At 44.1% G+C, this 14,298-nt stretch overlaps 1 long non-coding RNA gene across 4 annotated transcripts in view; it reads left to right on the top strand.

Moving 5' to 3' along the window:
• The first annotated feature begins 4,490 nt into the window (after nt 1-4,490).
• LOC115249694 (uncharacterized) overlaps nt 4,491-14,298 on the top strand; it is a 39,090-nt gene continuing 29,282 nt past the window's right edge. For 2 of the 4 annotated variants that reach the window (XR_003888377.1, XR_003888375.1), the window contains exon 1: nt 4,491-4,616. This is a non-coding gene — a long non-coding RNA (uncharacterized lncRNA). Of the gene's footprint in view, nt 4,617-11,941; nt 12,204-12,483; nt 12,517-14,298 lie in introns of those variants that run through there. The other 2 variants (XR_003888374.1, XR_003888376.1) reach the window with 2 other exon arrangements.

Here is a 14,298-nt window from a genome sequence, read left to right as displayed (position 1 = left end):
AACCATTTTAATGAGGATCTTTACTTGTTACACAAACATGGAATATATGAGATTTTGTAAACTAAAATAGGAAAAATGATTTATGTCATGTTTGCCATCTGTGAAGGCAACACTTAAGGATAGTGTTTTTAAAATGCTGCACACACAGCAACACACAAGCTCAGGTGGAGACCCCAGAGGGGAAATTCTTGCACACTCACCTGCATTGTCTCCTGTGCTCTTCCTGTGTGAGGAGCCCGTGTTGTTTAAATACAATGGAGGGTCAAGGAAACTGCAGCACCTGTCAGACAGACACTCCATCATTGTGACACGCAGGGCAGTGACAACAAACGCTGCAGACGCAAACCACAAAAAGGCTCACTTTATCTTAATTAACGCTGCTTTTTTTTACAGGTACTATTACTTTGTAAATCTTTAAAGACCAAATTATTCACATTTATTCTATTTTTCTTAAAATCCTTGCACTATTTTCAGTACAGCCTTCAGCAGAGTCGCACAAAACTCCACTTACTCCTTCAACATTGACCAACTCTTCAGTCTTTTTGAGCGCTGTCTAACTGCATTTTAAACGTCTGAATTCAACTTTTCTGAGACGAAAGGTAAGACTTGACACCTAGTGCTGCTTTACAGGACTTCTCACGTGTACATGTGACGATGGCAACGGCGGGGGGAGGAACTGATTTTGTGCGATTTCCTAGCATCCACTCAGAACTCTAAGCTCTCCCAGTCTCTCCTTAATCTCCCCTGAACTTCCCAGTGGTGGGCAGATTGTGTTAGACTGACATGAAACAAAAGCTAACAGTGTGCAGCTGAAAGTCTTCCAGAGCTCCAGAGGAAGGTTTATCTGAAGTTCAGGGGGGGGATTAAAGCTCTCTCTGGAAACATTGGACGGTGCTGAACAATCGCTGCTGTCTCCACTCTCTTCCCTTAAACCCTGCTATGATGATACCTCCTAACGATGACTTAAATTCACTTTTTAAAGTCCCTGGAAGACGTGTGGGGGGACAAATGCGAATGGTGACGTCATGACAAGAAGGTTCCAGATTTGACTGGAGACTTTTTCCTTTGCTGTCAGCATTGATACAAAGGTTGTTGGTTAAATCCCAGCCACATCCCTGTCCCTTCACAGTGTATGAATGAGCCCATTTCCCATTATTTAGCAGAAATATTTTAATATATAGCGATCCAAAGTCCAGCCTCACTGCCAGATCACTCTTTTGGATAACAATGCCGCTGCCCTTTGACCCCAGTTTTGGGTGTACCCCATCCAGATCTGCTCCCATTCAGGCTCCAGACATCTCCGTTACACTGGCCATCTACCTGCATCCCCTGTCAATCAGCCTCGCCGTCAAACCCTCTCAGGTGGCACGCTACGAGGGGCAATTTCTGCCATTATGTATCTCCCCTACATAATTTACAGTCGCTCCTTTTGACGGTTCCCTAGAGGGAACACGAGAGGGGAAATCCCACCGCGCTCCCCAGTATTGTTGGTGGGAGTGAAAAAAAAAAAAAAATCATGTTGCAATTTTAATTATCCAAACATTGCTTGTTTTATAATTAATGAGGGGTGGACAAAGCTACAGCCATCGAGGAAATCAAACGGCGTGGAAAGCGTCGGGTCATTAGGCCGTCGGGGATCGGGTGCCCTCCCAGCTCAGAGACCCGGGCAGACAAAGCAGGAGACGGGTGATCTCAGGGAGGAAGAAGTCCTCTCCCCTCCCTCGTCTGATTTTGCTATTGTTTGGCTGTTGTCCTGCAGAGGGACAGTGGAGATTGTTACTGGAGAGGCTGGATCTGGTTGACCGAGTCAGAGACGGCAGAAGGAGGCCGCCGAACGTGGCGAAATATGCCGAGAATAAAACTTCTGAAGATGATCAACTTATCAGTATTTCCAGTAGAAATATATTTATAACAAAAACTCTCTTTCTTTTACTCCCTCACACACACACACGCACACACACTCACTCAAACACACTCACACACACGGGGCTGAGTTTGCCTTACCGTGTAACCTCCCTTTGATTCGCCGCTCAATGAAACTTGTGACTGTTTTAATTAAGGGGAAAACACACTGACACTGTAACACGGAAATCCGCCGCCGTGCACATAAAGGCCACTAATGCTTTTCTTCCTGTCGACGCCAGACTGGCCTCCTTTTGTCAAACTGACCATTCACTCCTCCTTTCTTCGTTTTCGGCCTCCCCTCCTGCTTCCATTCTCAACTATGGCGTCGCATGAGGTCTGCGGCTAATGGCAGAAACAGCCAGGTGGGGTCCAACAACACACACGCGTGCACTATTCTGACTTATTTGTGGCTGATTGAACTACTTCCTATCTTATTTAGCAGTAGATATATGTCACTGCTAAACCCTGCTAAACTTCCTTAAAAGTTTTCCGATCTCTGGACAGTGTTGCTGGAAACTGACGTGAGAGAACGCCTCTCCGGCCATCAACCATCATCCTGCAGGGATGGCAGCTGTCTGTTGGTTGCCGTGTTAGTCACAGAGGTACAGTTTTCTGCCGGCGTATTTTGACAGATGTTTCGCGGCGGTTTTGTGTACGCTGCTGTGCGACATGTCCTCTTTTCCTCTGGGGATCAATGTCTGTCCTGTCTCTGCCTGATCTGATGTTTATCTGCTGGTGATCAATCACACTGTCGACAGTGTGAGGGTTAGTGTTACCTTTCCCCACTGCACAGAGCCCGTGTCTTCATTACGAGGGACAAGTGATTAAAAAGATGCGCAGGAATCGGCTACTGTACAAAACTACCGAATGTGGATGCAGAAAACCTGAAAGCACCTCGTCAAAACATCTCACCGTCTTTTTAAATGTAAGTTAATAAATGTGGTTTCTTCTGCTTTTCGTCCCTTTAATAAAGGGGAATCCGTTTTATTCCAGAATAAAGCCCCAGATTTTTCTCTGCACAAAAGATAGATGACCCCCCCCGCGCTCACAGCAAATGGGATTTTCATCCCCTAATGCAGGTGTCAGTAATCTCACTTTGCCTCTTCAAGTGATGTTTTTAGCCCCAGGAAGTGCTTGACCAGATTCCTCTCTTACTGCGCAGAAACGGTGTAATCTCTCAATCCTTGACACAGCAAATAAACAGCAGAGAAAGAGGCCCAGCAACTTTATCCCTCACTTCCTTCTACATTGTCTTGTTGACAAGTTTTAGAGGAACCCCGCAGAAGAAACACACACAAAAAGGAGACATATTTCTTAGGTAAAAAGCCCAAAGGGGCTTTAGCTTGGGAATGAAGGTTAAGTGCACGTAGTAGTGCTCACAAAAAGGAACTTAACACCTTCGCATCTGGTGGCATTGCATGCACTTCCGTCCATTTCAGCCTTAACGAGACACTGTTCACTTAGATGAAAAAAAAAAGAAATGCATTTACTTTTTTCTGCAAGAATCTTCAGTAATAAATGAACTTCCTGCTGGAGAAAGGTCAGATATCCTCAGGTAAAACTTCCTTTGAATCCGTAATGTCTCGGCTAATTGAAGGTTAATGTCTTTTAACCTCTCTCATAAATTATTCCTTCAGATACCTGAACTCCCCCTGCTCCCCTTAGCCCACCCCTCATCTTAATTGAAAGGGACATTTTCCCCAGGAGGTAGCGGCACAGTACCACGAGCCCCGGTGCAGGGCCAACTGGTCCTCCTCTCCTCTTCTTCTTCTTCTTTATTTGGCCCCAACTGAAGTGGCACCAAAGGCTGCATAAATCCTGGTTTTAAATCCTGGAAACTCTGTTTTCTGTAACACTGCGAGAGTGGGAAAGAGATGGATGCACACTTCAGCTTTATTCAATTCATGTCCCATTCTGGACATTTTCTCACAAAATGTAAAAATGAAAATTAAAGCAATGTAGTAAACTCAAAGAAACACCGTCACTTCGACATCTAAAACAAACACAAATGGATTTGAACAAAATCTGTTTCAGTTAAATCATTTTATTGTGTTTCGTTAACATTCAGCCCCAAATTGAACAATAAGTGTTGTGAAATAGGCCTCGGGCGTGTTTTCCTTCTCTCCCACATGTAAACAAGATCGCTTCCGTCTGGTCCAAAGCAAACAGACTGTTAACAGACACAACATAAAGCAGGTTTGATAGAGACACAGCAGATCCTGAGGCCCTGGATCAGCCGTACTAATGGGATTAGAACAGCCGTGCACATACCAAATACCTGACTGACAGAAAAGCTTAAGACCCGCACAACAACTTTCACTACATGTCAAAATAATCCACCGCTGTGGTGAAATAAACTCTAATGGATGTTTCAATCACATTAATAGAGAGTAATCCACGGCAACTATCAGGAAAAGTGTTATAAGCCACAACACCTTCAGCTGCTGGAAAGACACCCCCCCCCCCCCCCCCCCGTTTTCTTCCCCCCCTCCACCCCTAAGGGGCAGCAGAGGCCCGCGTTTACTGCAGGACATCTCTGGGCAATGACTGTCAAGTGGAACCCTTAAGCCTCCACAAGCAGGAACAAAGAATCAAAGTTCAGCCGAGGCAGCAGCTCTGCTTTCTGTCTGACAGTCTGGGCTGCATTTGCTCTGATTCTGATCATGATCTGGTTCCTTTAACATCAGCAGACTCAGGAAGAACAGAGAAAGGTAAGTTTGAAAAGGAGAAAAACGTGAATTGGTTTTCATTTTAGTTTCTCTCTCTCTCTCTCTCTCTCTCTCTCTCTCTCTCTCTCTCACACACACACACACACACACACACACACACACGCACACACACTTTACTTGGTCAGCTAGCTTCCTGTCTTTCAGCAAACCGGTTGATACATTGAGATGGTGTTCCTGGGTGGGCTCCTCTGCAGGACCTTCAGGCTCAGTTCAAGGCTATCAAGTGAAATCTCTTTTGATGGAAAAAAGAAAGAAGGGAAATTAGCAAAAAAAGGGAGAAAAAAAGTTTAACGATAACTGAGAAACGTGGCGGGGGCAGTTCCCCGCAGACTGTGGGATGCGACACGGATTAATAAAGAGAACGGGTCAGTGAAGGGAGAGGGTGACGGCGAGGTTAGCTGGAGGGCCAGACAGCGCCAGATGAAAGTGGGAACTCTCTCCCACAGCTGTCAGCAGGTTTTAATGCAACCTCTGCTGCTGATTGGCAGAGCCGAACAGGTCTGGCCACCAAAACTTCCCTAGTTTCTCAAGGAGATTCTGGTAAAATGTCTCTGGGATGAACAATTCCATTCTCTTGTTGACTGATTCATAGTTTTGATTTCTAACATCTTTTTTTCCCCATCAGTTGTGAGAAGACAAACAATTTCATCGTGTGTGTGTGTGTGTGTGTGTCTGAACGCTGCACCTACATTTGTGTCAGATCTGTACAAGTGAGGTTCCATGTTGAATACAGTAATCTTTAGCCTTTTCACAGCTCTGTAATTGAATCAAGCCATGATCTTTCATCCCTGTAGTTATTTTAAGACATGAATGACACAACAAAAATTGAAATGTAGCCCTCCCCTTTCCCATTTCAACAAAAGGTCAGAAATTCAATCACCACTGCTGCTATTGCTATAATAATATATGTATGGGAAACAGCCGCAGTTACTGACCACCAAATTCTTGGGCTGCCTCTGGTCATTTTTGTCTTGCCTAAGAACAGAGGCGTCTCTCACTGGAGTTATCCATTAATCCCAGCAGGCAGGGACACCAGCACAGCACACCACCAGTCCGATCGGCCTTTCCTCCAATTCAGTGTCTTTACCAGCAGTTATACTCATCGGCCAGAATTTTAAAAATGTGCATTTACTTGCACCAAGGTTTTAATATGACATGTTTTTTTTATTAGAAATATCATATTAAAAGAGACTTAATAAACATGCTGAGTAGCAGACCCCTTGTGGTAAAGGAACAGACACATTTCATCACTTTAAAAAGTGGTGAATATTGTAAAATTTTAATGTCATACAGAATTTGGCTTTCTGAAACGGCGCGAGACAACAGCAGACTCTCGACAGGCACCACGGAACGAGTGAACAAAGTGAGGGAGGCAACTGGAGGAAGTGGAGCTGGGCGGAAAACAGCAGCCTCATTAATGCACCGTCACAGCTTTCATTAGCCCCCGAGAACCGGCAGCATCTGCATAAATCAGCCTGAAAGAGACGTGGAAAGGAAATCGCAACAAACTAAGCAAACACATTACGAGATCTAAGTAAAAATCCCCCAATTTTCCAGGAATGTACTTTACAGTGAAGTAGGTGGATCCTAATGAATTCAGTCAATATTAAGTTAAGTTGTTTTTTTCACTGATGTGAATAGAAGAGAGGCAATTGTAGTTATTTTTATTTTTAAATTATTGTTATTTAACCACAGTTAAATGCAGTTAAAATCCTTGATTGGCGCCAAGGTCTCAGATATATCACCACAGATGACTTCTGCGCCTAAAATGTGAAACCGGGAATCACAAATATTCCTGTTGTGAGGAAGAGACAGATGTTTTCACTGTTGTGATGCCCCCCCCCCCCCCCAATTCTCTGTGTGGGTGCTGCTTCTTGCAGGAGGCATTTTTAAACTCTTGCATCTATTACCTTTCACCCTGTAAATACCTAATGCTGGAAACATTTGTCAATGTATGCAGCTGGCTGAGCAGAATAGATTATTAGGAAGCGAGGGGGTGGGGGGCATTGCCTCTCCAAACAGTGAGGGGAAAAAAAAGAAAATCACATCTTGCCTGCTTTAGAAGACAATGCTGGTCATTTTCAGATATAATTATATTTCATATTTACCAGCAGGTTATTAATCACATGATTACTGTAAGTATAGATCCTCACTGCAGTTTTCAAGTCAAATTAATCATGCACACATTTTAGAAAACGCACAAAAATGGGAAAAAGGAGAGAGGCGGTTCATCGCTCTTGGGCCAAATGTGCATCTGCGAGTTTAAATGTCACAAGCAAATGTTGCAGAAGGAATTTATGTATTGTGCGGTTGTCGTATTGTGTTCGTAGCATCGTATTGTGGTGTTTACATCAAGCCTCATTAGAGATTTATAGCTGATGCACTGCAGCTCGTTCATTCAGACATGCTGGGCTGGAGAAGCACGAGTGTGAAAACACTCGCTGTAAATTATTGAAGGAGAGAACAACAATGCAAAGGAGCGAGCGCGGAATGGGCTCGCGCTGTAGCCTGAAAAGGCAAATTTGGTCGCAGCCTTTAACACGCGGCCGACATTTTCTGGAGCTAACTGGGTTTCTTTTAAATGCGCCCTTCAATCTTCTGTGGAACATTTGAGCAGCCTATTTACAGTATATGTCAAGCAGCTATAGCTCGCAGCCTTAAAAACAGGAAAAACACGATGTTTTCCTGCACACGGACAGCAGGAGTGATGCGTAATCAGGTGATGTTCTTTGTCGAGTGTAGCATTTTAAGGCGCCTAAAACAGAGGCGCCGCCGGCGGTCGTCCTCCCTAGTCTGTTTCACGCAATCAGAATGTGTTTAATAGTGGTAAAGAAAAAGTAAAAACATCAATAGTACACTGGCCTCCTGTTGGGTCCTGTGGCCAGTGTTGCGGCGTGTGAAGGGTAATGGGACATCCAATGCCAGGGGACAGCAGGCAGCAGAGTCACACACCGCTGCCGAAAGAAAGATGAAGTAATCTCAGGAAACAAGTAGACACACTCCACTTCGAATTTCGCCCCAAACAAGATTAAAGTGACATTATTCTATGAGAATGTGGCAAGAGTATTAATCTTACACATAGAGGCAGAGGCCAGACAAACACGGGCGCCTTGCAAGAAGTAAGGGGAGAGCATTTATTATAGTGTCAGCACGGTGGACGGCGGGGCTCAGAGGTGGCCCACACGGCGCCATAATTGGACCATCATCCACAATTTTAGAAGTAATAACAGCAACTGTAACAGGGACATGATCCAACTATTGATCAGTGTTGTGACTAAGGTGAACGTTCCAGGACAAAATTATGACTGTTATATGATGGTATTGAAAAATATAAAACAAGATGGTGTAAAGGGTTCCTACAGTGGGGGGTGAACCAGAACCGTTCTGGAAAAACACCTGGTTTGTAAGGGAAGGGGCATATCAAGGTCTATGATGCCAAATCATCGCTTTAAAAGAATCAATTTAGAGATAAAAGGTCAATTTCATTCTTCATTAATGGCCTGAATTCTGCAGTTATAGATGTTTACTGATACCTCCTCGTCTGTGTTATTGCTCGTGACCAGGGCCAGGATGTCTGCTCCAACTACTTGAGCTTTTTTTCAAACTTTTTTTGATTTTGCAGTTAAATTAGATCACTCTCACATCCGTCTCCACGTTATCAATCTCTTTTCTAGTGTGTTGAAAATGTCAAAAGAAGATGCATATTGACTAATAAAACACGTGAAAAGTCAATCCCGCCAGAAGCAAAGCTTCCACACCCACGCCATTAAAGAATTCATTAGTTTCAAAGCTGCTAAATGAGCATTACATTGAGGTTTTGTTTCCAACCTGTTGCATAAATAAGCAAGTCTCTAAAACCCTGCTGAGAAGGACAGAGCTTTAATGAGAAGGGTTTAGGCCCCTCCACCCATCCACTTCTGTAGCCTCAGCTCGGACTCCTAATGAGCCATCATCATGCAAAAAGTGCCAGCTTGATACACATTAATTGGATTTTCACTTTTTCACCAATTAATTGACCGGTATTGTCATGTTGGCCAGCCACTGAGGGCTTCTGTGAAAACAGGGAAGCTTCCCCCTTTTATTTCCCTCCCACCGCCTTTAATGGCCACCGAGCAGAGAGGGGAAGCATTTTCCTTTTCTTTCCTTCTTTACTGCAGAGATCAGCTATCTCATTATAGGCTTATGACATTTGTTGGAGCCAATCCCTTTGTGGAGAGAAAACAGTTTGTGTGCTGCTCAGTTGAAGCCTTTACAGTTTGTTAACCTGCCTCCGCTGGTGCCAGGGCCCCTGGGGGGAGAAGCCTGATGTGCAGTGAGTGACTCAGATTCCTTGCAGCCAGAGGACAGACCACAGGTTGAAGGAGAACAATCCCGTGCAGTCTTGTTCAGCAAGCACCACAACACGGACCGGCGTCCGCCGCGACCGCAGCACATCGCAGCGGTTATTTGATATATTGACACGTGCGTGTTGTTTCAGATTTTGCCAAAAGGGGCAGGTTTGCGCACTCTTTGCGGACCAAACAGAAGGAAAATTCAAGTCGACCTGTTGAATTTAAACTTCAAAGGAGGAGTGAAGCACCATTTGGTTAATCATCTATGGAATACTCATATTTGGAGGGCAAATTGTCATACAGTCGGTAATTATTAACAAAATGCTAATGGTGTTTGTGTTGTGGTGCCACGGTGACTAAAACCTCACTTTAAATAACAGCTTTGTAAACTTTTATCTACTTAAAATGAAAAAAAAAAAGTAGATAGTTAGAATCATAAAAAACACAACCAGAAGGAGCATAAACTTGCAGAAATGAGCAGGAAAAGAGAGAACGGCTGTTTATTAAACAGGGCAGTGCGTTGCCATGGAAGGAATCCTGAGGCTGACCAGAGTTTGACCACACGATAGCTCATTACAGCAGCGCGGCTTTGCTCCACTGACTGGTGAACAGCTCCAGGTCAGGATGACAGGGGGAATTGATCGGTGCACTGAGTTGATGCATTACTTATTTGTATAAATATCATTTATGTTGTAATTGCATTTGCAAACACTGCATGCTTAATTTGTCACAAAAGGAGAAATACTGTTCATCACAGAGGGGGAAAAAAAGTTAAATAAATGCAGTTTTGATGTATAACCATTGGGGGGAAAGCTACTGTAAAACACAGAGAGTGATTTATTTCTTATACAATAAGTGTGGTATTATTGTGTCTGAGTTACAGCATCTGTCACTTATTGCATCAGTAGCTTTCAGAGAACAGTGAATGTTATTGTTGGGCGTTATCGATCCCTCACTTCATTTTGACAATTATTTAATGCAATCGTTGTCTAAATGGCTGCGACTTCATGTCTGAGACGGCTGCTCGACCTGAGGCGTTCAAAAAACAATAGCTACAGCAGCTCGCCGGGGTCAATGAAAGGACACTTTGTCAGCAACTCTTTTTAAAGGTAAGGTTGTTGCAAGAAGCTGAAAATAAACCATCCTCCTCAATCAATAGCCTTCCAGTCAGAGAAGGTTGAAGGTTAGAGGTCGAACCCGAAAGCAACCTCTGATTGGATAATCAAGGGCAATAGCCTTAATTAATTGATTCGTGGGGGCTTTGGGAGGAGGAGCGTTTTATAACACAAGATGGGCCGGTTTCCGTAACCATGAAGGATCCCATTATTTATGTAAGAGTGTCCATTATGTCACATTGGGGAGAAAAAATAGGCGTTTTTAATAGCATCAACATTTAATCAAGCAGAACTTCATTAATCCACATAATTAATTGAGCAGGCTTTGCTGTGCTCCTTTTGCTACCTTTACTTTCTGCCCGGACAGACATGTTTCACCATTATTGTTGTCCCATCCCTCCAAGGGTTGTGAGTTAATCTGCATGACCCAGCGCCTGTCACATACTAATAAACACAGAACTAATTGACTTTGTTGCACCACTTATCAGCTGCCTCGCCAGTCAGAACAACCTCAGAGATTTTTGTTTGTTTACGGCAGGACAGCCAGGTGTGTCTCATCAACCAGGAAGTATATTACAGTTTATTATATAAGTATTATGAGGTCATTACAGTGGAGAACAGAAGTGAATGATAATAAGCAGCTATGATGATGATGGTATCCACAAAGAAAAGTCGTTTGATTGTTTTTCTATACTATGAAACCATTCAGCGACACATTCCTCATGCACAAACTTACTATGCTCATATTTTACTATGAATACTTGCAAGGTCTTCTTATATTATCTTGCTGAATGGGGCACATTGTGAAGTTCTGTGTTTGGGGCCTACTCGTGTCTGTGTTCTCAGTCACGGACCAGTTCATGGCGTCCACCTGGTGGTGGGTGACAGAAGATGCAAATGAGGAGGAATGTCATTGGCAACGTTGTGTTTTCTTCACCTCAATTCTTGGTTCTACTTATATTATGCACACCTAAAATGAATTCTTCTTGACTTGTAAAGTTGGAGGTGTGGCGGAGCCCCAGAGGGCTGCAGCAAACATTAGTGCTGACCTTGTAAAACCGTGGCTGAGGTCAGCGTCCTATTTATCCAGCAATGCAGCACGAGGAGAATGTGGCCACCTCACACCACAGCCTGTTCGCTTTATCCCCTCTCTCTCTGTCTCTCTCCCTCTCTCCCCCCCTACACCCTCATGTGCGCACATTCACACGTACACACAATGGCCGTTCAAAGTTTTTCCAGGGTATTTCTCGGTTAATTAACAGATTAGTGGTGTGGGGCAGCTCTGAAGTTCAGAGGTCAAGACTAAACCCTCTAACTGGGGGGATAATCAGTGGCAGGTGGGTCCACACTTCTCCTGTTTGCCCCTCACACACCCATCCCCTCTTGACTTGACTTGTGGCAAAATAAGCACCCATCTCCTTCGTCCTCCCCCTGCTCCCTTGTATGGGCTACCGGTACCCTTGACTCCAGTTAATGCACCTGTAAAGGGGGGCAGTAACGGGGCAAGAGGGAGGGGTTTTGAAAGAGTGCGGGAAGAGGCCACAATTGGATAAGGTCTGGAAATGTGCCACCCTTTCATGCACACTGCCAAGTCCCATATTTACAAAACTGACCAGCAGACTCTGTGAACACGGTCTCACTGAACAGAACCTGGACTAAAGGAACATGAACGCAGGGACGAGACACACAAAAATGGGCGCTTAAAGAATAAGGGCTGAGTTTTTTGTTTTTTTTAAATTCCAGCCCCGTCTCCATTCACTCCTCCTATATTCCATTCCAGGTTCTGCTTGGTGGAGAACCCCTTTGTGAGCCTGTGAATGGGAGACTTTGGGAGTGTCTCTCCTTCCATTAATTAGGACTGGCCAGTGTTTCCGCTCCCCTGTGAGCCCCCTTCATTATTATTTCTTCACATTCTTTTGGAAAAGTTAACCCCATTCTGCCATTTGGACTTCAAAGAACTCAGACAATAAGGAAGTCCTCTTAAAATAGAGGTAGAACTGATTTCACAGCATTTTAAAACTGCCGACAGCGGCAAAAACACAAATGTCTGTTCTTTTGAAATCAACTGCAGCCTGAAACCGATGCGGGTCCATTTTTGCTGCACAAACTGGAATCAGCTCCAGGTATGTCAATGATTGTCACCATTACAAACCAAATGTGTTTTATTCAAACGAACAAAAACACACTCCTGAAAACCTAAAACACACCTCCCCTACGTCTGTGGTGAACATCGGTCGGCCTTGTGGCGCCTTCCACCGCTGCCCAGCGGGCATCCAATGGCACCAAACAGGGGGGAAAAAGAAAGAAAAATCACTTTGCCTCATTAGCTACACACACTCTTATTTTGTCACAATGCCTTACTTGAGTCCTGCTAACAGAGCCCCCCCCCATCTCTTTCTCTAGGTGGAGACTTCAGGGGCCGGAGGCACAGTTTGGGTGAGTGGGGCCTTTTCTTTCTGCCCCTCTTCTAGCTGGTTTAAGGGTTGTAATTATCTTTTGCTGGGGGTGGCTGTAAATTGGATTAAAGCGGAGGGTCTCGGCTGAGTGGATCACCCCACCACCACCGACCCACCACTCCCCGGTTCCCCCACCATCTCACCACTTGGTGGGCCACACGCTGATAAAGTGTGGAAAACCGGATTTGGATTCAGCCTCAGCATTCATGCCCTCCTGACGGAAAAAATGAAATTTTCCAACAGAAAGGGCCAGTGTGCCGGCGGTATCTGTCCGCGCGGTGTATTTCATCTGGCCGCACTCTTCCAGAAACACCATTACCTACGTTATCAGTGTGAACCCACTCAGCCTGACTGGACTGGGGAGCCTGACTACCACCCCTGCAGCCTCCGACCATCCCAGGACTGGTGTTTCCAGAATTTGCTGGCTGATTTTATTGAATTGCCATTTGCATATTGAAGGTTTGTTGTATTATTTTGTTCTTGCGTCCCTGATTGCAGTGTTGAACGAAAACACGCGGACAGTTGACGTCAAAATTTCAGCTGACAAGTGAGAAAGGGTATGGGTAAAAGATTACATTTACGGGAGGTGAAACAGTTTTCCCGGTGATCGTAAAATTCTAATCCTATCGAGGAATGTGCCCTGGTCTTTACGGATTGCTGAGATGCTGGTGCGTGAAATGACAAGTCTACCTTTCCGAACGACGGGAACCCTGTTTTCAATGAAATCGCAAGAGATTTTACATCAGCTCGGTTGCAGAATTTGCATCGGAAAATAATCAATTCCCACGTTGTACAACTCAAATTTTAAATATTAAAGTTGTCATGGTAATAAAAAAAAACCAAATGTGGGGTTGTTTCAAAAACAGCAGTAGTATTGGGGAAGTAATAAAAACTCATTATATATTTACTTCATTAAAAAAGTGCATTGTTTACTCAGCTACATACTACAACTGCCTTACAATTATTATATAGATTAAAAAATAACTGAGTATATAAATTCAATATTGGTGAAATAATCTGTAACAAAAGACCCGGCTGGATTGATCATTACTGACAGAGCAATAATTTAAAAATTTACCGTAAATCTGTCCCATTTAGCTTTCTATGAATTCACAAAATAATGTAAACTTGCCTTTACTACAGTATACCTAATTATTGACACTTCTCTTGCTCCTAAATTTGTGAACGTAGGGAGTAACACAGAGGTTAACGATGTCCTAAAACCTGAAAAGTAATGGAATTGAATATATTTAGGAGTTTTTTCCCCAATATAATTTCCAACAGATACTTACTAAGGTTCACTGGACGCCCAAGTGTTGATGGAGAAACTAACCTTTCAGGGCGATACTGGGATGCTACTCGACTGAGCCGTAATAACTCTGATGGCTTCACCAAACGGCTTTGGCATTTGAGTGAAGGCGGGAAAAACACAGTTACAGAGTTTGCAAAAGAAAATCAAACACAATAACACATGAACGGCAATTTGAGGCCGACTTATGCCTTCAAGCAGTTCATTGGATGATCAAACAAAAGGCCACACGGTGCAATCAGGTGAGTTAGCTGGCCTTTTGCATTTAAGTTAACAGTTTTCTTTTCTTTCTGTTTTATAAGGCGCTAGTGAAAACATACCACACTCTTATCTCGAGTGCTCTTCTTTGATGCTTCCTGAACCTCCCAGCCTGCATGGCCGCAGAGATAAATGGGAGGGAGTTCTGTTGGTAGGAGATTCCTCAGCACAGTGGGAGCTCAGCGCCGTCACTAC

Source organism: Takifugu rubripes, chromosome 4 (genome assembly GCF_901000725.2).
Source record: "Takifugu rubripes chromosome 4, fTakRub1.2, whole genome shotgun sequence".
In the NCBI taxonomy this organism is placed as follows: Eukaryota; Metazoa; Chordata; class Actinopteri; order Tetraodontiformes; family Tetraodontidae; genus Takifugu; species Takifugu rubripes.
The sequence above is the reverse complement of the archived record's forward strand: the minus strand, read 5'-3'. Positions and strand labels throughout refer to the sequence as shown.